Genomic DNA, 24,868 nt, shown 5'->3' on the forward strand with positions numbered 1-24,868 from the left:
AGAGAAAGCTGACCGCCGAAGAATGGATGCTTTTGAAATGTGGTGTTGGAGAAGACCCTTGAGAGTCCCTTGGAGAGCAAGGAAAGCCAACCAGTCCATCCTGAAGGAAATCAGTCCTGAATATTCATTGGAAGGACTGATGCTAAAGCTGAAACTCCAATACTTTGGCCACCTGATGCGAAGAACTGACTCATTGCAAACGACCCTGATACTTGGAAAGATTGAAGGTGGGCGGAGAAGGGGACGACAGAAGATGAGATGGTTGGATGGCATCACCGCCTTGATGGACATGAGTTTGAGCAAGCTCCAGGAGATGGTGAAGGACAGGGAAGCCTGGTGTGCTGCAGTCCATGGGGTCACAAAGAGTCAGACATGACTGAGTGACTGAACTGAACTGAAAGAAACTGGAAGAACACACCAGGTGCTGGTACGAGTAGCCACACGTGGGGGTGGGGGTGGGAATGGGATGGATCTGGGCAGAACAAGAGCAAGAAGTGGAGGAAGATTTTTCATTGAGTTCCTATTTGTGCTTTCCAATTTTTAAACCTTATATATGTATTGCCTACTTGAAATAATTCTGTTTTGGCTGTGCTGCATGGCTTTTGGAATTTTAGTTCCTTGACCAAGATTCAAACCCATGCCCCGTGCAGTGGAAGCATGGAGTCATAACCACTGGACCTGCAGGGAAGTCCCAAAATAATTATTTTTATAAGGCAGAAAATTGTAATGAAATTTACATGTAATAAAATGTGCACAATTCTAATAATTGGTTAGTTCAATAAAATCTTATTATAATAGTTACTGCTGCAAAGAAGAGTTCTCTATTAAAATATATAAAAACCTTTTTCACATCCCTGCCCATTCACATCCTATATAAAAATACTGGGTATTTCTAGTTTTAATAAAGTGCCCTCTAAAAAAAGTTTCTGGGCAACACATGTCTCTCTAGTCCGGTGTAACAGTCAGTAGTTTGTCCCCAATTATACCTGCAGGAAGCCACTCCCCTAATGTTTACTGAGACACAGCCGAGGATGCTCTGAGGGGCATGGAATGAACAGGATACACCCCCCATGTCTGAGCTGTTTATACCCCAGGGCGAATCTCTTGCTGGATCCTTCACAGTGTTTGGATCTTTGTCATCTCTTACTCTGAGCTCTGACCCTTTAAAATTTTTACTGGAGTCTAGTTGATTTACAATGTTGTGTTGGTTTCTGCTGTACGCCAGAGTGAATCAGTTCTGCATATATTAATACATATGTCCACTCTGTTTTAGATTCTTTTCTCAAGTAGGTTATCACAGTGTTGAGCAGGGTTCCCAGTGCTCCACAGCAGGTCCTTATTAGTTATCAGAGCCGCTCTCTGAAATAGCTCCATCGTCTCCTCCCTCTCCGGTCCTTCACCTCCTCCTTCTTCTCCAGTCCCTCACATCACACTTTCTGATTTTCTCACAAATACATATCCATTTGATCATTGTTCATCTTCTCCAGCTAGTATAGCACCTGCCCCATAGCAGACTTTCGATAACTATCTGGTGAACAAAGAAAGAAATGAGTTGAGAAACGAGGGCTGAGCCTCGCCTGTTCTAGAAGATGTTGTAGACAGTACAGAGGCCAAATATGGTCAAGAAGAATCAGGGACTGTCCGTGTGAGTCCATGGATGGGGATGGCTGGAGAGTCATTATAAAGGTGATGGATCCGAGGTCTCCCTGGTACCTCACTGGGTTAAAAATAATCCCTAAGCAGCTAACAGGCCACCAATGGGGGGACAGACCTGAATTCTGCACAAAGATAATCAAGTGGAGTGAAAAACCGAAGCCAGGGACTTCCCTGGTGGTCTGCTGGTTAAGAATCAGCCTCCCAACTTGGGGAACACAGGTTCAATTCCTGATTGAAGGACTAAGATTCCACATGCCTCGGAGTAACCTAAACCCAAGCACCACAACTAGAGAAAGCCAGTGCGGCAACGAGGACCCAGCACAGCCACAAAGCAAACAAATAAACAAACAAACAAACAAAAACCCAGCCAGAGCCCCAGTATTATTGTTCAGTCGCTAAGTCGTGTCCAACTCTGCAACCCCATGGACGGCAGCACTCCAGGCTTCTCTGTCCTTCACCGTCTCCTGGAGACCACCCCACCTTGAGATGCCTTCATCCCTGGCCTGTACCCCCACTTTGGAGGCAAAACAGCTGGGGGTCCAGGACATGGCCCTTGGCCCTGGGCCTCACTGGGGAGTCCGCAGCTGTTCCCTGTCTCTGTCTCTGATTCTACTGGTGATGCTCCCCTCGCTGGGTGGTTGTGAGAGTTATATGAATTAATACTCGAGAGGACCTCAGAGTTGTGCCTGGAATATGATGAGCACTTAATCGACGTTACTTGTGGTCGTTTTGTCCTTGGATTCTCTGTCTCCTTCTCCAGCTCATTTTCCAGCTCCCCGAAGGTGACTCAGCTTGGCCTGTTCACCTTCTTTCCTCTGTGCTTTGTATCACATGATTCTTCTGAGCTGCATCCAGCATAGGCAGTGAGCTTTGAGTCCTTCCTGCTTTTTCCCCCGAGCTCCAGCCCCAGTCCCAGTACCCCCAGACCCTGACTCGGTGGCCCTGTCAGCACCAGCATCAACACTCCTGGATTCCAGTTTGTTGTCTCTGGAAGATGGGCTCTTTGATGTCTCCCCAGACTTTGATGTCCAAATAGCTGGTGAGTCCTTCACTTGTCTGCACCCTGCCCGCCCTGGTGCTCCCCTGAATTGGCGTTCTCACCACGCACCAGGACAAAGCTGTAACTCCTGCTTCCTCCCACCTTTACCTCACCACCAATTAATCACAAATTGTACAATAAATCTCACACAACCTTCTTCTGCTCTCAGAGGCCTCTGGGGTCTCCTCCTGTCCAATCTACTAACTCCAAGCTCCCAGAAGCTTGTGAAGCTTTCCTGAATCCAGTTCCCAACGATTCCTCTGCCAGCTCAGCCTCTTCAAGCTCTAGGTCTTTTTCACATCACTCAGCTCAAACGGCTGTTGACCAGCCTCCACTATTTATTTATTTATTTTGGCTGCACGTGGTATCTTAGTTCCCGGACAAGGGATCAAATCTGGGCCCTCATGCCCCCTGAACTGGAGGGCAGAGTCTTAACCACTGGACCAGAGGGGAAGTTCTCCCACCTCCCTACCGAAATCCCAAACCCTATTCGCCCTCAAAGCCCAGTGTATGCGACACCTCCTCCAGGTGGCCCTTCCTGACTTACTGACCCTTTTGAGCTCTTTTACACTTTCTACCACTTTTATTCTACTTCTCACTTAGTGCTTCAGGTTGTAATTGTTCTTCATTTCCACGGCCCTCCTGACCGATCACAGACTTTGTGGGCAGGGACCCTATTCGGTGTACATCTGTGCATCAGGCAGTTCACATAGTAGATTCTTCATACACGTGAACGAACAAGTAAAATCATAGTGTTTTGAACCCAGTTCTGTGTGTAATTTTCCCAAAAAATCTGATGGTAGCAACGGCTGCCATCCAGTCATAATGTAAACCAGAAAGTACACTTTAGAGGATAATTTAATTTCCTTGGCTCATTAAATCCCATAATTTGGGAAGTGGCTTCAGTGATGTGGTCATTTTCCTTTTCAGCCCCAAACCCAGACCATTAGCTCATGAAGAGTCAACATGTGGGAATGTTTATCAGCTTCTAAATGCCAGCACAGACGTGTTGCTGCTGCTAACAGCCAGTCAGTTAGCGGACACAGTCCTTCGTGCACCCAGACGCTTGCATGGGAAAGAGAGAAACGCAAAACCCATTTAAGGTGTCCTCACTGCCTGGAGGCTTTTCACCTGATTACAATACAAAGTCAGCACCCTCAAAAAAATTTAAAAATCAATAAGGCTAGCGAGTTCCCCAGTGGCCTCGTGAGTAGGATTCTTCTGGTGCTCTCACTGCCGGGGCCTGGGTTCCATCCCTGGGCGGGGAACTGAGATCCCACAAGCTGTTGCAGCCAAAATAAAAACAGAGAGGGCTAGTGTGTATGGTAATGGTAATGTCAGAGGAATTTAGAGAAAAGAGGGATAAAAATAATACCATTTGAGACCTTAGTATTTGTCAACTTATTATCATTATTTCATAGGGTTTCCCCCCATATCTTATGAGCTAAGTATTAATATTCTCATTTTACAAATAAAGAAACCAAGTTAACAGGTTAGGTGATTTTTCTCAAGGTCTGCTGCTGCTGCTGCTGCTAAGTCGCTTCAGTCGTGTCCAACTCTGTGCAACCCCATAGACGGCAGCCCACCAGGCTCCCCCATCCCTGGGATTCTCAAGGCAAGAACACTGGAGTGGGTTGCCATTTCCTTCTCCAATGCATGAAAGTGAAGAGTGAAAGTGAAGTCACTCAGTCGTGTCGGACTTAGTGACCTCATGGACTGCAGCCCACAAGGCTCCTCCATCCATGGTATTTTCTAGGCAAGAGTACTGGAGTGGGGGTGCCATTGCCTTCTCCGTCTCAAGGTCTAGAAACATAAATAAAAAGATTGTCGTCTACCAGTTGGGTTTAAACACACTCTGCTTCCATCCTGGCTCAGCTCCCTGGAGCACCCTCTGAAACTGAACCGCTGTTTTGCAGAAAGGTCAATAGTTCTTTACTTCTTAAGCAATGTTGCTCCTGACTTCCCTGTTGCTCCTGACTTCCCTATGGCACTGAGGGCCTCCACCAAGTGTCTCAACAACCTGCCCTCCAGCCCGAGGGCCAAGCACTTCCTACTTTGAACTCTGGGCAGAAGGGAACATCTCAGACCCCACTTCCTTTTACCAATTCCAGTGTTTAGGCCACTATGTCTCAGTTAAATGTTTTTGATGGTAAGTAGCTGAAAGACATAAGCAAGCAAAAAAAGAGAAAGCTTGTTATAAGGATGTGAAGAAATGTCACCAAACCCCAGGTGTCACATCTGGTCAAGCTTCCCAAGGGCCTGGGGCCTGGGCCTGGGAAGTGCTGTCCCCCATTCTTCCCTAGGTGTTGGTTCGGGTCCCCTGCTGGCACAGGAAGCGGATGCTGCCCTGCGTTCCCAAGTTCAAAGTCATCAGCTGCTGTGGAAGAGATTCACTTGTGCCTAGGAACCCTGACTTCAGATTTACAGGCGAGAAAGCCGCCGGCTCCCCGTGTCAAGTGTCCAGGGGATACAGGGTCCTTTGCACACACTTGGCCCTTGCAGTCCTTCCCTGTGTGGGGGGCACTTGGGGAGAGAGTCTTGAAAAAATCAAATCCAACCAAATAGACCTACTGCAGTCTACCTTGCCCACCTACCTCACCCTAGAAAAATCCCCACCTTCCTTCCAATCCCAACTCAAGAGCCATGATTTTGATTTTTTTTTTGCCTTAAACCAGTTTTAGGACCTCCCACCTCGTAGGTCCTCGCAAAGGACAGTTGCTCCAGAAATGTAGGTTGAGTTGAGTGGAGCTGCAGTGGAGAAGCAGCCTTCAGGCCCTTACACTGGGGACACGATTTCCTTCAGGGGAGGGGGCGGGAGGTCAGGGCTTGGGGGTGGCCCCCGTCCTGGGGTCATGAGGAGACCGAGGCCCAGGAGAAGCCTGGGCGGGGGGTGGGGCACTGCAGGGAGCTGGGCTTCGGGCAAACGGAGGCAGAGCAAGAAGGGACAGAAGAGCTTCTAGAGCAGGGGTCGCTGTGGGTGGGGTCACCCACATGCACACACGCACAGGCACACAGGCATGCACAGGCACGCGCACGCATATAGGCACACGCTCACAGGCCCAGGCATGCGCAAGGCACACGCACACACACAGAGTCATGGGCACACGCAGAGCTGCGGCAAGAAGAGCGAGCACTCAGAGGCCCGAGGCCCAGGGTGGCCAGGTGACTGCGCGGGGCCTCGGGCGTGGGCAGGTGAGGACAGGTCGGGGTCCAACGAACAGACCAAAAGGAGGGTAGGCCCGGCGCATGCCAGCCCCTGCTGTGTGTCTCCTCTGTACCTGGTACCCCTCGCAGCCCTCCTTGTAAGCAGGTGACTGAGCCCACACAGTTTGGGAAGGAGCCGGTCCCCACGGACCAGACCAGTTTACCCACCTACAGACAGGAGGGAGCCTTGCTGTTCTGAGGCTTCACCAGAGTTATTCCCTAGCGGGGCTCTGGAGCACCCCTCAGAACCCATCAGAGGAGCAACCACTTTACTCTCCAGCTTGCTTTTCTGATGTATGTTTTCAGATCAAGGACAAGAGACAGTTTATCTCAAACCTCGTCCTGTGCTGGGCGAGTTTGGTGCTTTCTTTACTGTTCAAGGCAGCTCTTAAAGGGAGTGATGGGCCAGCCACCAGAAATTGTCTTTGATTAAAAATAAAATAACTTAGACTTCCTTGGTGGTCCAGTGGCTCAGACTCTGCACTCCAAGTGTAGGAGGCCCGCGTTTGATCCCTGGTCCAGCACTGAGATCCTTTAGGCCACGATAAAGACTTGGTGCAGCCAAGTAAATGAGTAACTATCATAAATAAAACAACTTAAAATACAAACACAATACTCACCTGGTCAGATATTTCTCTGTCCTTTTATTTTTCTTTTCCTTATACACTAGCAGGTTTGCAGAGAAAACTTAACAGGGACTCCTAACCCCTTATTAATACACAAGTCCCTGTCTTTTCCAGTTAAAAGTCTGAGCTTCCTAGTAACAGGCCCTACAGGTTAAAGTGTACAAAATTATTAATTAGAAACAGAGGCCAGTAAATTATTAGATGTCATTCTGTTTCTCTTCCAGACATTTGGCCTTTGAAGATGATATAGACTGTTATCTAAACAAGCAAAAAAAAGAGAAAGAAAGAAAAAAAAAGGCAATTAACTTGGTTCCAAAGAGGTGATCAAATGCTAGGAACAGATCAGTGGGCTGGGGAGGAAACTTAGATCAGAGTAAAGAGAGGCTTAACCTCCCCCATCCTCCTTGCTTCTGTTCTCTGCAGGTGGTACACGGCACCTGCAGGGTGGTTAGGGGAGAGCAGGTGAGCCGTGACCTTGAAAGTTGGGGTTCAGGTCAGGCTCTGGCTAGGGCTCTGAGTGACCAAGACATGCTGCTGTCTTAGCAAGAGCTTTCCTGTGAGCTGAACTTAGCAAACCTAAAAACAATTTAATCAGGGCCATTATTAAGTTGGCTTAAGTGAACTTAGAGTTTCACATCAGATGTCATGCCCAAAGGGGTGATTCTGGTTAATAACATGTGTTGTACACTTGAACTTTGCTGAGAGTGGATCTGGGGTGTCCTTATCATACACACGGAGGTGCTGGGGAGGTGGCAGGTGGATTCCACACATACGTACGAGTTTCTTGTCAATTATACCTCAAATGGTGACTGCAGCCATGAAATTAAAAGACGCTTACTCCTTGGAAGGAAATTTATGACCAACCTAGATAGCATATTGAAAAGCAGAGACATTACTTTGCCAACAAAGGTCCGTCTAGTCAAGGCTATGGTTTTTCCTGTGGTCATGTATGGATGTGAGAGTTGGACTGTGAAGAAAGCTGAGCGCCGAAGAATTGATGCTTTTGAACTGTGGTGTTGGAGAAGACTCTTGAGAGTCCCTTGGACCGCAAGGAGATCAGCCCTGGGATTTCTTTGGAAGGAATGATGCTAAAGCTGAAACTCCAGTACTTTGGCCACCTCATGCGAAGAGTTGACTCATTGGAAAAGACTCTGATGCTGGGAGGGATTGGGGGCAGGAGGAGAAGGGGACGACAGAGGATGAGATGGCTGGATGGCATCACTGACTCGATGGACGTGAGTCTCAGTGAACTCCGGGAGTTGGTAATGGACAGGGAGGCCTGGCGTGCTGCGATTCATGGAGTCGCAAAGAGCGACTGAGTGACTGAACTGAACTGAACTGAAAGCTGGAGGACTTAATTATAGAATTGGAGTTTTAGACCTGAAGCTGATTTCAAAGGCATCTAATCAGTCCCTTCGTTTTATAGAAACGGGAAAATAGGGGTGATGCAATCGCTGACAGCTGCCCAGCAGGTCAAGAAAAGGACACCAGGTGCCCCATCACAGATGCGTCCTCTGGGCTAAAATCCCTCTGTTTTCTTGCTCTCTGATGGCCTGAGCTTATCAGCAAACTGGACCTTCCTTTTCTGACCTTCCCTTCTGGTCCCTAACGCCCAGGAGTCTCCTCGTCCAGAGCTGGGAATGGAGGGCTTTCTCCTGCCAGGCAGACGGGAGGTTTTGAATTTGCTGGAGTGGAAGCAGACAGATGATCTGCTTCTGGTGATAACTAACACCGTGGTGACCAGCAGGTGGTCGTGGCACTTGCAGCCAGGAGCACAGGGCAGGACATCTCAGACTCTGGTGGCACGGAGTGTGAGGCTGGGACCCTGTCTCAGTCCACTTGGGCTGCTTCAACAAGACACCAGAGCCTGCAAGTAGCTCTCACGGTCTGGGGGCTGAGTGTCCAAGATGAGGGCAGAGTCTGAGTGCAGTGAGGGGCCCTTCTTGGTTCAGAGACGCCGTCTTCCTGCCGTGCCCTCACTAGTGGGAAGGAGGAGGGCACTCATCCTGTACACAGCCTGGTCACTCCCACACCCTGATCACCTCTCCAAGGCTCTGCCGTCACCCTGGGGATCAGGATTTTAGCATGTGAAATTTGGAGGGACACACGCGTTCAGGCCATCACAGACCCAGTCCCTTAAAGTCATTGTGTTTCAATATGTGTGTTCAGTCGCTAACTCACGTCCGCCTCTGTTACCCCATGGACTGCAGCTTGCCAGGCTTCCCTGTCCTTCACCGTCTCCCGGAGTATGCTCAGATTCACATCCTTTGCGTTGCTGATCCCACCCAACCATCTCATCCCCTGCTACCCCTTCTCCTTCATTTCAATAATGCCCTGTATTTCAGTAGATACACGTTATCGTTATGTATTCATATTCACACAAAGCTTTGCTTGGGCACTGCAGGAACAAAAAGATGAGAACCTCTGTGGCCCCAGTTACATGGGATGCAGCCTACTTTCACACTTGAGTCAAAGTCTCTCTTTTTTGTGGTTGTTTTTTTGTTCATGACCAAAATATCAAGACCAGGGTTTCTATCCCTGGAGAAGGAAATGGAAACCCACTCCACTCCAGTGTTCCTGCCTGGAAAATTCCATGGACAGAGGAGCCTGGTGTGTTAAGTCCATGGGGTGCAAAGAGCCAGACATGACTGAACTAACTCAGCACAGGGTTTCTATAGACACACATTTCTACAGAGCAGTGAGCACCATCTGAGAGTTAGTGTAATGCTCCCCAGCTCTCCCCAGCTCATTCCAGGTATCTTATGTATATGTGAGGAGTGGGTTGAATGAATGTTAATTTGTATAGTCCTTCATACTCTTCATTAAATATAAAGGGGATTTACCTCTCCCCACCTCCCAACTAAGGAAATGCGCCAAAGCAGAAGAAACCCACAATCGCCCAGTGCTCACATCACACAACAGTTTGAAGCACCAAGAATACTCGAGGGTGGTGTCTTTATCCTAAGAGTGTGTTAGTCACCTCATCAGCCATTTGTTTTTTCCAGGTTTCTTAGATTTTTTTTTTTTTTTTTTTTTTTGCGTGTGGACCAAAACGTCTTTATTGAATTTATTACAGTATTGCTTTTGTTTTATGTTTTGGTTTTTCCACCGAGAGAGGCACATGGGATCTTAGCTCCCCGACCAGGGATGGAACCCATGCCCTCTGCGTTGGATGATGAAGTCTTAACCACTGGACTACCAGGGAAGTCCCTGTTTTTGCTGGTTTTCCTGGGGGAATAAAACATTAAAAATTCAATCCTTCAGCAGAGGGAACGGAGGGACACGGGCAGCAGGCCGCAGTGAGAAGCGGCCTCTCCAGCGAGGCTGACTGCTGAGGCGGCCTCTTGATTCCAGGACCCCGCCAGCCACTTGGCCGCTGAGCCCGAAGGTGGCAGGTGGTGTGATCACTGAGGCGGGAACCGACTTTGGAGTTCGCTGAGGCACAGAATGCTCCCAGGGATCCTTGTTTCAAAAGACAAAACCAAACAAACCTAGTTGCTAACCTTTAACAGCCTATAGCAGCGTCATTTAAAAAGGTAAACTATACGTACATACATGTGTATGCTTATGGATGACACAAATCAAATGAATATATACTCTGTCTTTAATTTTTCCCTTTTTGCAAAGCTGAGATTAAAATGTTGCGTCTGATGCTTTATTTATAAGCAACAGCAAAGGATTTCTGCTAACTGGAGGCAGGTGTGGGGGTGTGGGGGGAGGGGGAGGGTGAAGGAGGGGAGTGGGGAACCAAGCTCAGAGAACCAAGTGAAAGTGAAGTGAAAGTCGCTCAGTCGTGTCCGACTCTTTGCGACCCCACAGACTGTACAATGCATGGAATTCTCCAGGCCAGAATACTGGAGTGGGTAGCCTTCCCCTTCTCCAGGGGATCTTCCCAACCCAGGGATCAAACCCAGTCTCCCACATTGCAGGCGGATTCTTTACCAGCTGAGCCACAAGGGAAGCCCCAGAGAACCAAAGCAAGGATCAAGCCACCCACTCTGAAAGGATTCTCAGCAGTTAGGTGGCTCTCAGGCACTGATTCCAACTTACCTCCAGCCCCTGGTTTCTGCTCAGTATTTACTAAAAGGGAGCTACCAATGGGCTTAGAGGGGGTTGTCAAGTGCCCTGTGTGGTTGGGGTATGGACCCCTGGGGTTAGTTCCCCATCTAAATTAGATGCGACGGGGGCATTGGTGCAGATAGTTCCCCCAAAGGAAGGACACTGGGCAAATATTAACACAAGAAAAGCACAGGTGCCCCACGGGAAGTGAGGCTGGGAGCAGCAGCTGGTGAGGCCAAGGAAGTCTGAAGACAGTGTCTCAGCCAAGTGGTTAGTAACTCCAGGGCCTGGACTCACAGCCTCACCACGTGGTCACTCCCAGGGTCCTGAGAAGGAAGACAATATCCACCTTTGCTCTGGACCCCTGGGGAGGGGTTTGGCTTTGTGTTTGGATGTGTGGGTCTGCCTCTGGCAGCCTGTGATAGGAATGGAGTGATGGTGGGAGGGAAGAGCAGCTCAGAAGAGACCACCCCCCAGCATCCCACGTCATCCAACCACCGACAGGCAAGGGGGAGAGGCATGCCGTGATCGTGAACATGGGGGGTGAAACACGCCAGCCTCGGCCCCCAGCACACACAGGTGCACACACACAGGGCGCACACACATGTGAACACAAACACACGCGGTGGTGTGGGAAGGAAGCTGTGGTGCATGGAGGCCAGGTTCAGGGTTCAGGTGTGATTGGGAGAGCTTCCGGGCTGCTCTGAATGCTGGAGGGACAGTGCCGACGTCGTGGGCCTTCAGGCTGACTCTGTGCAGTGGACCATTCATCTCACCCCTCCAATGTCCACGAGAAACTCGGATGATCTGCGAAGGCAATTAAGTGAGTTTATTTGTCTGAGAAATTCCATGGTCTGTGAGCTGTCGAGGACTCGGGTCTTGCCGTGGAGCCAGGAGCCTGAGGTGCTGACTGGCAGGGCTCGTCACCAGCTCTGGCCTAGATCTGGACATGCGGGTGACCAGCGGCCTCCTCCTGCCTGCCCCACCCCCACCTGCATCCAGGTCTCCGTCCTGCTGGTGCACTCAGCGTGGTGCTCCCCGCTCTGGCTCTGGGAATGAGGCTGTTTTCATAGGACTGAGGGGAAGGAGGTGGGTGTTCGCCCATACCTGATACACGCAGGGCTTCGCTGCCTTCGTTCTCGAGCCTTCACCAGCATCACACTGTTCTTCACCTAGGACTGTTGCTCTGCAGAGGCTGGAACGTCCTTCCTCTCTGCCCTGGACCCACAGCCCACACCACGTCCTGTGCAATAAACGCCACTTGGATTAGGAATAAAATTTATTGCCCATTTTGTAAAGTAAGCATCACAGTTACCTACTAAGCCATTTTAGATCGTTAGGGGGAAAAAGAGTCAAATAAAAACAAATTATTAACTTACAAAACAATTGCCTTTTACAAAAAAAACACAAACCTGTGAATACTTTCGCTTTGTGGTTTTCTGTATCATGTGAATAAAGGTTACTCTAATTTCTGTATCCCCATGAAAACAACAGCTACAGCACCTAAACCTGATGTTGTGGTTTTGTTTCCAAAATGAAAATGTCTTTTTTATTTTCCTGGGTAAAGTAACTAGGGTTGGATTTTATCAAAGTTAAGTAACAATTTTCCCAGAAAGGAAACATGTTTCTCGGTATTCCCAATAGGTTTTGACCTACTTTAGGCATTGTACACAGTGTACACGTGGGAGTTTTTATTTTATCTCTACCGAATGTTTTCAGCACAGAGTCAGGACACGTGAGCACAGGGTGCAGAGTCTGCTCTTAGCGATGCTGACTGCCATGTCCTGTGCACAAGTCGTGGGCCGTGCAAGCCCCTTACTGCCTCAGTGGTCCCTCTGAGTAACCTGGGAGGAGAGCATCTCTGCAGGATGCTGTGTCCGCAGGAATTCTCATCACAAGTCTTGAAATCAGGTGGTCAGTACCTCAAGGACCACCTCCCATCACCCCAGGTGTGCACACTGGGCCAGGAGCGGAGGCCCTGGTGCAGAAGTGGACATCACGGATGGTCCCAACAGATGACCTCCCTCTGGCCACGGTTGGCCTGGCCCCACAGCCACTGCGAGCCCCCCCGGCAGCTCCCTGGCTCTGTACCAGGGTTCTATTCCCTGAGAGACTGGCCAGATGCCTGGAGACAGCTTCCCTTCCTCAGACCCCTTCCAGCAAGGAAACGGTTCCTCTCTGTGTCCTCGTTGCACACTTATCCTGGATGTAGATCTGCTTTTCTTCGTTCTGTCAGTCCCAAAACTGTGACACTAACAAATGCCCTGCACACCCCTAACGTGTCCCATGAACATTGTTTTACAGTGAAAGAAATAAGCAACGCACTGCTGTCCCGAGATCCCACGGTCTCCCCAGGAGCCCCTCAGTGGACAGGTTAAGCGGGGGGAGGGAAAAATGGTGTTTGTTTTGCTTTGAGGGAGTTTTCACAATACCCCACCCTCAGGACTGACAACCTGGGGGGAGAGCAGGGATGGGAAGATAGAGGATGCTGGCTAGAGAACAAATGTCGGAAAAACCTCAAATGTGCTTTTATTTGTTTTACTTACTGAAGAAAGGTATGGTCCATGTTTTAAAAGTATGGAGGTGATAGTGTAGTCGCTAAGTCGTGTCTGATTCTTGTGACCCTGTGGACTGCAGCCCTCCAGGCTCCTCTGTCCATGGAATTTCCCAGACTGGAGGGGGTTGCCATTTCCTTCCCCACCCAGGGATTGAACCCATGTCTCCTGAAATGCAGGCAGATTCTTTACCACTGAGCCACCAGGGAAGCCCTTTTAAATGCATGCTTTCCCCCAAAGATATTTTAAATCGAGTTCAATAATAATGGTCAAATCTTTTAAAATCAATAAAAGCACCTGATTATTGTTTTAGTTCCAAAAATAATACATCTAGTTGTTGGTTCAGGAAAATAACAGAAATCATTTAAGTGTTTTCTAAAACTGTCATGAGCATTGGGTGTTTTCTGACTGGTATCAGCAAATAAAATAGGAATGTGTTGAGGTTTCCTCCACCAACCCCAGGTCCCATCCCATAGGCTTCCTCTGGTTTGCACTTTTGTAACAAGGCAGAAGGGAGGAATGTCAAGGTCTTTGGAGTCACAAAAGCTGCTGCATTCGTTTCTGCTCTGTATTTTGCAAAGGCTCCGTCTGTGAATAAAATGCTGAGATTTAGTTTCCGTGCAAACAGCCTTTTCCACAGAAATCCCCATTTTGAGGATGATTTCCAGTTCACAAACCCCAGACAGTAACTTTCTGTGTGTTTTTGTATATTATATGTGAGTGTATTTAAATATCCTCTATCTGGGGAGCCAGAGAGGTTGCTGAAATTCTCGCTTGTCAGCAAGATAAACATCAGTTCTTGTCACCCAATCATGTAGATGGCATGACAGATCTTGTGAAGGGCAGACCTAGGCCTGAAACAACTGAGGGATATTTTAATTGGCCGTCCGCATTGTGTGGGCTCATTAGATAATCGCTGCCTCTCCACTCTGTCTCCAGACCTGGTAAAGGTCTGGAGGAGAGGCTGCTGGGTGAGAACACAGCAGGGCGGGAGGGAGGAGATGGTGGAGGGACTCCACGGGTGTGAGGGGACAGGGCTGCAAACCAAAGAACCGTGACAGAGGCCCTGGCGGGGCCCCAGAAAGTCCCCCAGAAATTGAGGTTCAGAGGATGCAGAGCACAGGGGTGGGACAGAGAAGCAGATAGTCCAGAGCAGCCTGGTGGGCGGGCGGACGATGGGAAGAGGAGATGTCCCGGCCGCTTTGTCCAAAGGGCGCCCAAGAGAAGTGGGTGGGCAGAAACAGGAGCCCGGCCTGGCCCAGATGGAAACAGAGAAGTGGCACCTTCCCCCTTCAGGGTGGGGCTGGGGGGCAGGGGCCGAGGTCAACATGGCATGAGGCTGTCCAGGCAGAGCCAGTGAGGCAGAACTAGCGGTGCTGGAGTCTTCCTGCTGCCCCAGGTTTTTTTTTTCCTTTTTTTTTTTAATATTTATGTATTTATTATTATTATTATTTTGGCTATGGTAGGTCTTGGCTGCTGCAAACAGGCTTTCTCTCGTTGTGGCAAGCAGGGGCTACTCTTCACTGTGGTGTGTGGGCTTCTCTTTACGGTGACTTCTCTTGTGGAGCACAGGCTCCAGGCACACGGGCTTCAGTGGTTGGCTCAGTAGTTACGGCGCACGGGCTTAGTTGCTCTGAGTCATGTGGGATCTTTTCAGACCAGGGATCGACCCAGTGTTCCTTGCATTGCAAGGTGGATTCTTAACCGCTGGACCACCAGGGAAGCCCTGTGCTGCCCTGTTGAAGAAGGTTTTCTAAGGAGTAAATTTATCCGCCCTGTGAAGAAGTTACCCAAGGTATCAGAGTAAAAAAAAAAAAAAGGAGGGGACCCCAATATCCATCGATAAGGGAAAAGTTAAACAAATCATGACCCCCAGACTAAGTCATACTGTGAAGCAGCTGAAAACAACAGTTGAGCATACACCCTGGACAAGAAACCCAGAGTGGAAGTCTGGGTCCAGCAGGCAAGTGGGTGTGTTTGAGTGAGGTGACCCCTGGATGGTGCAACCCAGATGTGGGCAGAGGCCACGGGCTGGGGGCGGGGGGATAGAAGCCACTGTGCAGAGGAGGAGGAGGGGACTTGATTTGTTCTGAGTGTGTTATATTTGTTTACTTGTAAAAGAGGAAAAAGTCACCCACAGCCACAATGAAGGTGACAGGGAAGCAGAGACGGCAGGCTCTAAATCTGCAAGGTCAGCACAGGAGGGGAGGAGGGACCTGAAGGTCATGGGAGGAAGAGGGGGATGGGCATGAGCAGGTATAAATGAGAAACGGTGTGTTGTAAGTGATGTAACCGCGTGCTGGGCTTGTTAACACCTGAGAACCTCAAAACACCTGCTCTTATCCTCGAGAGCCAGGCTGACAGCATCGTCCATGGGGAATTCAGGGGCTGGCGGTCAGGTCGCAGGATGAATCACAGGAAGGAGCAGGAAGAGAGGGGCGTGGAGCGGGCTTGGTGCTGCTCTCCACCCCTGGGTCCCATGCCGACTATGGACTCCAGCTGGGAACCCCGTCCGCCCCACCTCTGCTTCTCAGTTGGGAACCCGGTCCTCAGAGCTCCCCTCCACCCTGTTACTCTGCTCCGGCTGCCCCCTGTTCTCAGGAGCCCACCTTCCCTTCCTGTCTGCACTGGGCTTGTCACCTGCAGGGTCCATGCCTGCCCCAACACACCGACGACCTGGATGGGGAGCCCAGTCTTCCCCACAGCCCCCTCTGTCCCCAGCCAGCATCGGCACCTGGGTTCTAGGTAGATGGGTGGCCAGGAATGTCCTGGAACCAGTCCCACGTGTCCTGGCTGGTTGGCAGGTGCCCACCCACATCTTGCCTGGGTGCACCCAGCTGTTTGGTGGGACTGCCGCCCAGCACTTAGACGTCGTGGCCCAGGCAGACCAGAGGGCAGGGAGAGCCACGGGGGCCCCGGCCTGGCCAGGCTCAGGGGAGCCGGGGACCGAACAAGGGTGTCACCAAGGAAGGTGACCGCCTCGCCCTCGGGCAGGACCCCTGAAATCCCCTCTTGGAGCCTCTCCTGGGCGCCTTGAGGGAGGCACCCTGAGTGCCCCGAGTGGGCCTGTGACTGAGACTGGGCTAGGCTCTCCCCAGGGCCTCCCACCTCCTTAGGTCAGGGAACAATGGCAGCTGCAGGTGTTTGCCGCCAGCTGCTCCTGCCTCTGTGTGGGAGTCAGAGCGCGCAGGGGCCGCGTCTCCTGGAGGTGGAGAGAAGGGGATCGGGGGCGGGAGAAATGCCTTCATAGCATCCTCCCGCCAGCATGCTGGCTGAGGGTCTGACCTTTCCTGCCCCACAGGACGGGCAGCGCCTGGGCTCCATGTTCTCATGCTGACCACACCGAGGCTGGGACCCCGAGTGTGGGGTGCAGGCCGCCTCCCTGTGCCCTGACCCAGCCTGCATTCCGCAAGTGATCAGACGCTTCTGCTGGCTTCACTTCCCTTAGCTCACAGCCCAGAGTGACCAAGCCAGAGGGTTCCAGGTTTAGGTCCACAGGGCTCACGGCTCTGGAGGCTCATCTGGGAACTCTCTCTGATGGTATGGATTTCCAACCATGAAGGTCCCCGAGCACCACAACCAGCAGGGCCAGAGATATGGGAGGGCAGGTACATTCCTGGGATGTGTCCAAGGAAGTTCGGATTCCTCTGAGGTCCTAGGGAGGCTAGGCTCCAGGTCCCGGGTACTCCTTGGGGATGAAGGGATCCCTGCCCTCCTCAGGTGGGGTTGGGGAGACCCCATGCCCTGGCTGTCCAGGGGTGGATGAGATAAAAGCAGAGTTCTTTTCAGAATTACTCTGGAAACCCGTATCGCAGCGCCGATGGACAGAAGAACCAACCCTCACTTCTGTCTTCCTACAAGAGAGGGAAAGGAGGTCACTTCTCAAGATGCACGTTTTCTAAGAAAATGTTGATATGATGGAAGTGGCCGGCATGAAGCATGGATGGAGCGTGGGCCAGGACTATCCGGCCAACAGCTCCAGAGCTCCAGGCCAGCGGACATGGGCTTCAGGCCAGGAAGGTGGCTCCTTTGGACAGTCGTCCTGGGACAACTTCCCCTGAAGGACATGACCCTGCTGGGTGCTGAGATTGAGGTCTCCCTCCCACTGTGGTTCTGATGTTTCCAGGCATTTCCAGGCAATGAAACAGACCAGGCATCCGCCCATGACCAGGGCACAGGGTCTGCTGTGCGTTCCTGGCTATTCCCTGTCCCTGCCTGGGCCTCAGTTTACTCCTTCCTATTCGAAGCCTCAGCAGATACTTAACGGTTGAAGTGAGGTAAGTTTAGCATGGATGCCCCCATAGGCAGGGGTTGCTCAGAACTTTTGTCTCCCCTTCCTCAAGTTTCCCCCAGAGCAAAGCTGGGGGATGAGGGGTGGAAGGGTAAGGATGCTGCCCCCACCCCACCCCCACCCACACCCTGGCCGCCATCTGACACTGGACACCAGCTGCTTCTTCCTGAGGGTCTTCTGCTTTGGGGACACCCCTCGAAATCACAGCCGCTGTCCATTTTTTTCAGAGAAGGAAACCGAGGCTCAGAGGAGTGGAGCAGTCTGTTGGAGGTCATGGGGCCATCAGCCCATCTGTGCGGTTAACCCCCAGTCTGAAGCATTCCTGCTACATTGCTGGGGGGCGTGCGGGTAGTGGGGGTGGGGGGCTAGCCAGCCTCACAGGGACCAAAGAGGCTCAGGGTGAAGGTCAGGCCGTTTGGAAATGGAAGGTGGTCTCGTCTCAGGCCCTGTCTTTGGCAGCGATTCTCTCTGAAACTCTGTAGGTGCCAGTTCTTCTGGTGGGGAGCTTGGGGGCGGTGTGGGGGTGGGGTGGGAGGCTGCTCTGCAGAGCAGGGAGGAGGGTAGCGGTTGGGGGCAGGCAGGCTCTCCAAGCGCTCAGACCAGCTCTGAGGGCCGGGAGCAAACAAGCATCTTCCCACCACATCCAGCAGCCCCCACTGGAACTTCAGGAAGTGGAGCTGCTAGGGACCTCCCCCAATGCCCACCCCCCTCACCTCCTGCTGAGAGTGTCCTCTGCAGAGCACTTCCTGGCCTAATTAAGCAGGGTAATGAGCAGCTGGGGTGGGGGGATGAAAGCCCTGGGTGGCTGGAAGCTGGGACGGTTTACGATGGGCGTCTGCAGCTGGTGACACTCGGGGAAGTCAGTTCTCACAACCCTGGGGGGGCTGCCTGCGGCTCCCACAGCAAGCCCAGGGAATGCTGGGTCTTAGAAGGGGGCCTGGCGGGGGTCCTGAGGGGCTCGGGTCTGGGCGAGCAGCTGGTCCAAGCTGTGGCTCAGGCCCTGGCTTCCCCCAGGCCGGGGCGTCCTTGGCGACCACCACATGTCACCCCATTTCGTTTGATGCTATGGCAGAGCCAGGGGCAGCTTCCTAAGACCACGGTCTCAGAGTGAGGAAATCTGAGCTGGAGCACAGGCACCCGGTTGGTGGGCTGCAGGAGCCCCCAGGCAGGAGCCCTGGGGGACTGGAGGCTGATCGCAGGCCAAAGGTCAGCTGTTACCATCCCAACCTGTGCCCACAGCTAGAACCCCTGCTCCACAGCTACAGCCTCTGCGTTGCACCCGTGTCTGTCCATCTGTCTGTCTGTCCATCTCTCTGTACTTACTGGTCAGTGCCCAGGGGAGGAGCACAGAGCTGGCCATCCAGTCACTCAGCTGTCACCTTCCCATCAATAAGGAGAGGGTTGGTGGGTGCCCCCCGCCCAGTGTATTGTGAACCCACGGCCTTCACTGTCTCCGGGGCTGGCCATGGGAGGTGCCCATGCCCAGTCCCCTCCCGAGGCCTTTCAGACTGGAAGCCTGGTGAGCATTTACCCTGACCACCCGGGGCAGAGCTGTGTCCACTGGGTCGTCACTGAAGGCAGGAGACACAGGACACCCCTACACACAAAGCTGACACTTTTGCTTCCCTGGTTTCCTAAATCCATCCTTTTAGGGGCCTAGTCTTCAGAGTCCTGGCTCCTTACTGCGCCTTCTGGGACCAGGGCCCAGGCCGGCCACAGGGAGTCTTTGGGGTCCCTGCTTCTCCACCCCTTCATCTCCTCTCTGGACTCTCAATTCCCATCGATTCTCCGGGCCTCTTCTTACTCTTTCTTTTCTCCTAGTTTTACTGAGAAACAGCTGACACATGACACTGTGAATTCAAGGTGCACAACACAACAATTGGATGTGTGTTCTGTGGAATGTTCCTCTTCCTGGACAAAGGGCAGGCAGGTCACAAGTAACCACATTCTGCTTTCTGCCCCCAGGTGGGTGTTTGTGGAACATGATCTGCGGTCTTCGGAGATGCTGCGGCGGGTGCCTGAGCCGTCCCCCTACCCAGCCCCGGGCCCTTCCCCGTGGGCAGCTCCTGGCCTCTCTGCCTCCCATGGGCCGGTGATGCTGCTGAGGAACCGCGAGCAGAGGCCTTGGTGGGACGGATAAGGGGCGGTTCTCTCGTTTGCAGTGAATCTTCCCAAAGGCCTGAGCTGGAGCCTTGAGGCTGGTCAGCCTTGTCTGGAGATGGAGAATCGTGGGCATTTAGCCTGAAGGCCAGGAGCTGGATAGGCTGCTCTGGGCGGGTGGGTTCCGGGGAGCTCAGGGCCTGTGCAAGAGCCCCTGCCTGGAGGTGAGGGTATCTCAGGGGCAAGCAAACAGAGGGACTGTCCCAGGAGGCCCAATACAGCCCCCAGAGTGTCCATGGGGGCCGGGGACTCGGGAAGATGCTGCCCTGGAGGAGACAAGCTTGGCACCCTGCAGAGCCCGACTTCTCATCCACACGCTTGTACTTCACAGCTAACTTACCTCTGTGCTTACGTGCCATCTGTGTTCAGAAGGTACTCCAGGCCGTTTCTAGGTGATGGTGTGGCTCCAGGAATGCAGAGCAGGTGAAGGGTTGAGGTCCAGGCTGTTGGGGAAGGAGGGCTGGTGAGAGGATGATGCCAGCAGAAAACACAGGTTCGAGGAAATGCTGTGACATCTGAGCCTGAGGAGCCACTCCCAGCCCCCTGCCTGGTGGTGGTGACAGAGAGGGAAACTGTGTCTGATGGAGAGGGCTCCCTCCCACCCCCACCCGATGTGCAGCCTTGTTCAGATGCACTCAGTTTAGCCGGTGGGCAGGGCTCTGCCTCCCTCACCAGGCTGAAGGCCACTGGCCCTGCTTCCAGACCCAGCATGGACATCCCCGTCAGCATCCATGGTCGGGGCCAGATGCCTCCACAGTGTCCGTCCAGCAGCCCTGCCAGGGCCCTAGGTGACCGCAGACCTCACCTCCAAGTGCCCTGAGCCAGCTCAGTGCCCGGTGCATGGAACCCAGGAAGTATTTGCTGCCCACAAGTTTTTTTTTTTTGCCCTAAATTATGTGCCAACACCTCACTAACTACCCTATGTGTATTCTCTCCTGTGAGTCTGGTAATTATCCAGTGACATGCGTGCTATCATTATGTCCACTTAACAGATGAGGAAACTGAGATCGGGGTCGGGCCTGAGGGCTCCCAGTGGTGGAACTGGCTTCCTAACTCACACTACTGGAGACTGTGGGGAATTTTCTGCTTAGAGCCTTCTATTGGGACGGTTTTTCTCTGGAGTCAGACGGTTCGCCCTGGAAGGAACAGGAAAAGGCCTCTCCTCACATCCACGGCGCTTGCTGTGTCGGGGGAGCTTGGGGAGTAGTTTTGTCAATGACAGAAGGAACTTCATGACCCTTCGTGAGCAGTCGGTTTGACCACAGTCACACTGGAGTGTCCCAGACGCACAGACGCGGGGCTCCTCTCAGGCCACAGAGCAAAGGGCTGGAGCAGAGCCAACTCCTACTCCTTGTCATTTTCCTGTTAATTGAAACTTCACCCCAGTTCTGCAAACAAGACAAAGGTGAGAAGAAGGTGCAGCAGTAGGCGAGGCCCACCAGGCCAGGGTTGGGGGTCCGACCTGTGGATGGCAGGCCCGTGTCTCCCTTGCAAAGCCTTCTCCGCGGCCACGTCCTCCCCCCAGGTGTGGTCCTCTGCTCTCGCTGAGGGAGGCTGGGGAGCCTCCTTCTGACCTCGTGGCCTCCCTGCCTCCCTGGAGCGGCCAAGGCTCTCAGCCAGGGCCCCTGCGTCCTCCTCACGCCCAGGACCCTGGGCTGGGTCTGGAAACATTTTGATTGTCGTAACTGGGGCCACAAAGAGGAACTGCTTGGCCCCAAGTGGCAGTAGCACGTGGACAGCGGCTGAGGACCCTGCCTCACGAGCAAGGAGGGACCACCCACCAGCGTCACATGGACCTCCTGGGGCACTGGGTGTGGGGCACTTTGCTCCTCCCACTTCCACTGTCCCCTTTCCACCTTGCCTCCCAAGGAATTTACAGAAAAGAACATGATTGTATTTATTGACTTATTTTCTGGCCTCTCCGTAGTTCTCCATCCAGGGATTGACCCCCTCCCACATGTCCCGCCCCCCAGCAGGGGAAGCACCTTCATGTCACCTGGAAAATAAAGAGGAGCTGAAGCTGTGAGGCAGATTGTATTTTCACTTTGCCACTGGGAACACGAAGGCTCAGAGAGGTTATGTAGCCTGTCCAGGATCACACAGCCCTCAAAGAGTTTGAGACCAGCTCCCAGCCTTGCAGCCCAGCCCTCCTGCTGCTTCCCACAGAGTGGCGTCAGGCTGTATGGACGAAGGGCACAGGGTCAGCACCTGGACAGGAGCTTGTTTTCCTCAAACAGGGGGAGTGCGGGTGCTTTGGGGTAAGACAGGCTGGCGTTGTCCTGGGTGTCCTGTTCAGCTTCTCAGAACTCAGGTGAGTCAGGAGTAACCTAGACTCAAATTGCCGAGGAAACCTCTGGGGGCCCCACCAGCTCTCCCAGGACGGGCCTTCAGTGGTAGAGCCCCGGGCGCTGGGGGCTTGTTACCCAGAGCCGCCCGGAGCTGACTGCCAGCCCAGAATCTGTTGTGACAACGTTTAGTTTGTTAATGAGAGCAAGCGTGTGTGTGTGTGTGTGTGCGCGCACGCACACACACACACACACACACGAGTGCTACCAGCATGGTGGCCTGTTCTCAGGGTTTCCCCTGGGCCCTGGCCTCTGGGCCCCCCTCCACCCCAGACACCTTCCCCTGCATCCGCATTAGATGGACCCCTTCCTCGTGGATTTCCTGGGCCTGGCAGCCTCGTGTTCCTCAGGGACCAGGGGCTGCACAACTGTTTTGCTGGAAGTGGTTGCTGGGGGTGGGGGGGATGTAGGGCTCCTCCCCAACCCTGGTGTGGGGGGGCGGGGAATGCAAGGCTCCTCCAAGGGCTCCTCCCCAGCCCTGGCAGGGGTGGTGAGGGAGTGAGCAGCTGCCTCTGCAGGGAGCCTGGCTGCTGAGGATGGAGGCAGAAGGGGAGGAGGGGTGGAGCTTGGGGACCTCGGCGTCGCCGTTGCTGTCGGGGGAGGAGGAGGAGGAGCAGCTGCAGACTTGTTTATCTGCTCAGCTGTTTGTGTCCAGGAGCCTGAGAGAGACAGAAGCAGCTGGGAGCAGAAAAAGCCGCCCGGCGGGGCCGGCGGTCCTTCTACCTCGGCCGCAGGTCCTGACACCAAAGCAGAACCGCCAGCCCAGGAGAGACTGGAAGGGGCCTCCCTCCCCCCACCTCAGAAGGGCTTCTCTGGGGCCCTTATGCTTGTCTCTGCCATGCAGACACCCGTGTGCCATCCTCGCCTGGGGCAGCATCCTCACCGGGGGGTGGGGGGGGAGGGTCCTCTCCAGGGACAGGGTCCGGGGGCGGGGGTGGGCAGCGTTCTCACTGGGGGCAGTGTCCTCCCCAGAGGCAGGATCCTCACTGGGGAGCAGGGTTCTCCCTGGGGGCAGAGTCGGCCAGGGCAGCACCCCCGAGTTAGCAGTGGCACAGACATTCCCAGGCTCCTGTCTGCTCTGACTCCCTTGTGAGCTGCCAAGTCCTTGGGGGCCAAAGCCGCTAGGTCCTGGACTTTGCATCAGCTGGACCAAACCGGTGACAGATAGTCTCCAGCAGGACTGCCCCAACCCTGCTCCTTCTCCCCAAAGCCCCCACCGCTCACCTCTTTGACTGCCCCAGACCTGGCAGACTCACCCACTGGTCCCCTCCCCAGGGGCTCATAGATTGTTTGGTTTTGACTAGGTTAGTAAACACACCAGTCCTCGCAGCAGAGTCGGCTGTAATCACAGTGCAATTTCCACAGTTTGCTTGTTTTTCCCCTTGGCTCTTTTTCCACCTTATTATTTCCTTCTTGCTGTTTGTTTACATGAGAACATGGCTGGAACTCCCTCCCCACCCCTCACCCCCACCCGAGACGAGTCTGGTGGCAGAGGACACTTTCTGTCTCTTTCTGGAGCTCAAAGTCAGGGCCCCTCTGTTGACAGAGGCTCTGTTGCTCGGGGCCTTGGCCTGGCAGCTGGGGCGGTGTGAGTGTTGCAGAGGTTTGGACATCATTCGCGATGACGCCTGTGGCCAGAACGCCCACAGGGCCCAGCTCTCTGCTATGGACACAAGGCCCCTGGGGGTTGCGTGGTGCCCATGGGCAGGAAGGAGAGAGCAGGCTGAGGATCTGAGGAAGGACAAACCTGAGACTGTTGGTCCGTGGGTGGAGGGCGGGGGTCCTTTCTCTGGAGAGGTTGAGGATGGGAGAGTAAGAGCAAGGATCAGCAGGCCCTCCTTGGCCGCTAACGAGTTAGGTGGTCTGGGCAGACACTTCCCCTCCACGGGCATCCTGCTTAAAGGCAGGATTTGGGGCTCTGATCTCTGGGTCCTTTTCTGCTTTACGGATTTTCTCCTTTTAGAATGCTAATTTCTTTGTCTATAGCCCATTTCCTCCTCCAGAGACCAGGTAGCCCCATAAAACCACTGCTTAATGGTGCTGGTAACCCAGCTGGCGTGGATGACTGCCTGCTTCCCTGAGCCCGGATGCTCTAGCGAAGACTGGTTAAAACTTTGATCACTGGGGAGCTCTGGAAGCTTCCCTCTGTCGGGTTAGGGGTTCCAAAGGGCAGAAGGGCTAGGGTACCATGATCCTTAGCGTTTCCTGTGCTATTTCTATGGAACAAGGGCCCCTCCCCCAGACCCCTTACACCACTACACCTCCCTCCAGGCACGTTCCCTGAGCTCTGCTTGACAGAGCTTGACTGAAGTCAGGCTTGGGCTCTTCGCCTTTTTAATTTAAGTTTTATTTGTATTTGCACACGGGATTCTCCATATTCATGGAGGCCAGCAAGATCTTTAGTTGCAGCGTGTGGGATCTGGTTCCCTTACCAAGGATTGAACCCAGGCTCCCTGCATTTGGAGCGCAGAGTCTTAGCTACTGAAAGTCCCCTTCACCTTTAAAAAAATTTTGGCCGCATCATGTGGCCTGTGGGATCTTAGTTGCCCCATCTGGGATTGAATCTGTGTCTCCTTCAGTGGAAGCACATAGTCTTAAACCCTAGACTTCAGGGAAGTCCAGGCCAGGACTCTTGGGCCTCGGATGGCATTCCTGTCAATTTACCAATGTTGTTGCTGGACACAAAGGATTACAGCAGATACACACGGCCCGGTCCTCAGAGGACACATCTGTCCTGGGTCCCCCGTCACTCCCCACAATCTCAGGGAGCATGGGAAAGGACATCATTACACTGACCAAAGAACGTATTTCAAAGGCGAGGGTGGAATTTCTTCCTTATGTTTAAGAAAACTGGGTCAACTATACTCCAATAAAATAACTTTAAAAAATAAGAATAAAACTGGAAACTAGAAATTGATTCAAGTAGAAGTGCA

At 52.9% G+C, this 24,868-nt stretch overlaps 2 long non-coding RNA genes across 4 annotated transcripts; one reads left to right on the plus strand and one right to left on the minus strand.

Moving 5' to 3' along the window:
• Window positions 1-9,716: 9,716 nt before the first annotated feature.
• Window positions 9,717-12,183, minus strand: LOC112584312. Its single transcript, XR_003108529.3, has 3 exons — window positions 11,997-12,183; window positions 11,692-11,827; window positions 9,717-11,391 (listed from the first exon to the last, which is right to left on the minus strand). It is a non-coding gene; the product is annotated as an uncharacterized LOC112584312 (long non-coding RNA).
• A 3,124-nt stretch (window positions 12,184-15,307) lies between these two features.
• Window positions 15,308-19,937, plus strand: LOC112584452. Of its 3 annotated transcripts, XR_006550339.1 has the most exons (4): window positions 15,308-17,416; window positions 17,658-18,194; window positions 18,503-18,636; window positions 19,396-19,937. It is a non-coding gene; the product is annotated as an uncharacterized LOC112584452 (long non-coding RNA). The 3 variants fall into 3 exon arrangements; XR_006550337.1 differs by having other exon boundaries at window positions 17,658-18,636; XR_006550338.1 differs by lacking the exon at window positions 19,396-19,937 and having other exon boundaries at window positions 15,308-16,679; window positions 16,929-17,416; window positions 17,658-19,384.
• The last annotated feature ends 4,931 nt before the right edge of the window (window positions 19,938-24,868 follow it).

This window comes from Bubalus bubalis, chromosome 4, assembly GCF_019923935.1.
Source record: "Bubalus bubalis isolate 160015118507 breed Murrah chromosome 4, NDDB_SH_1, whole genome shotgun sequence".
In the NCBI taxonomy this organism is placed as follows: Eukaryota; Metazoa; Chordata; class Mammalia; order Artiodactyla; family Bovidae; genus Bubalus; species Bubalus bubalis.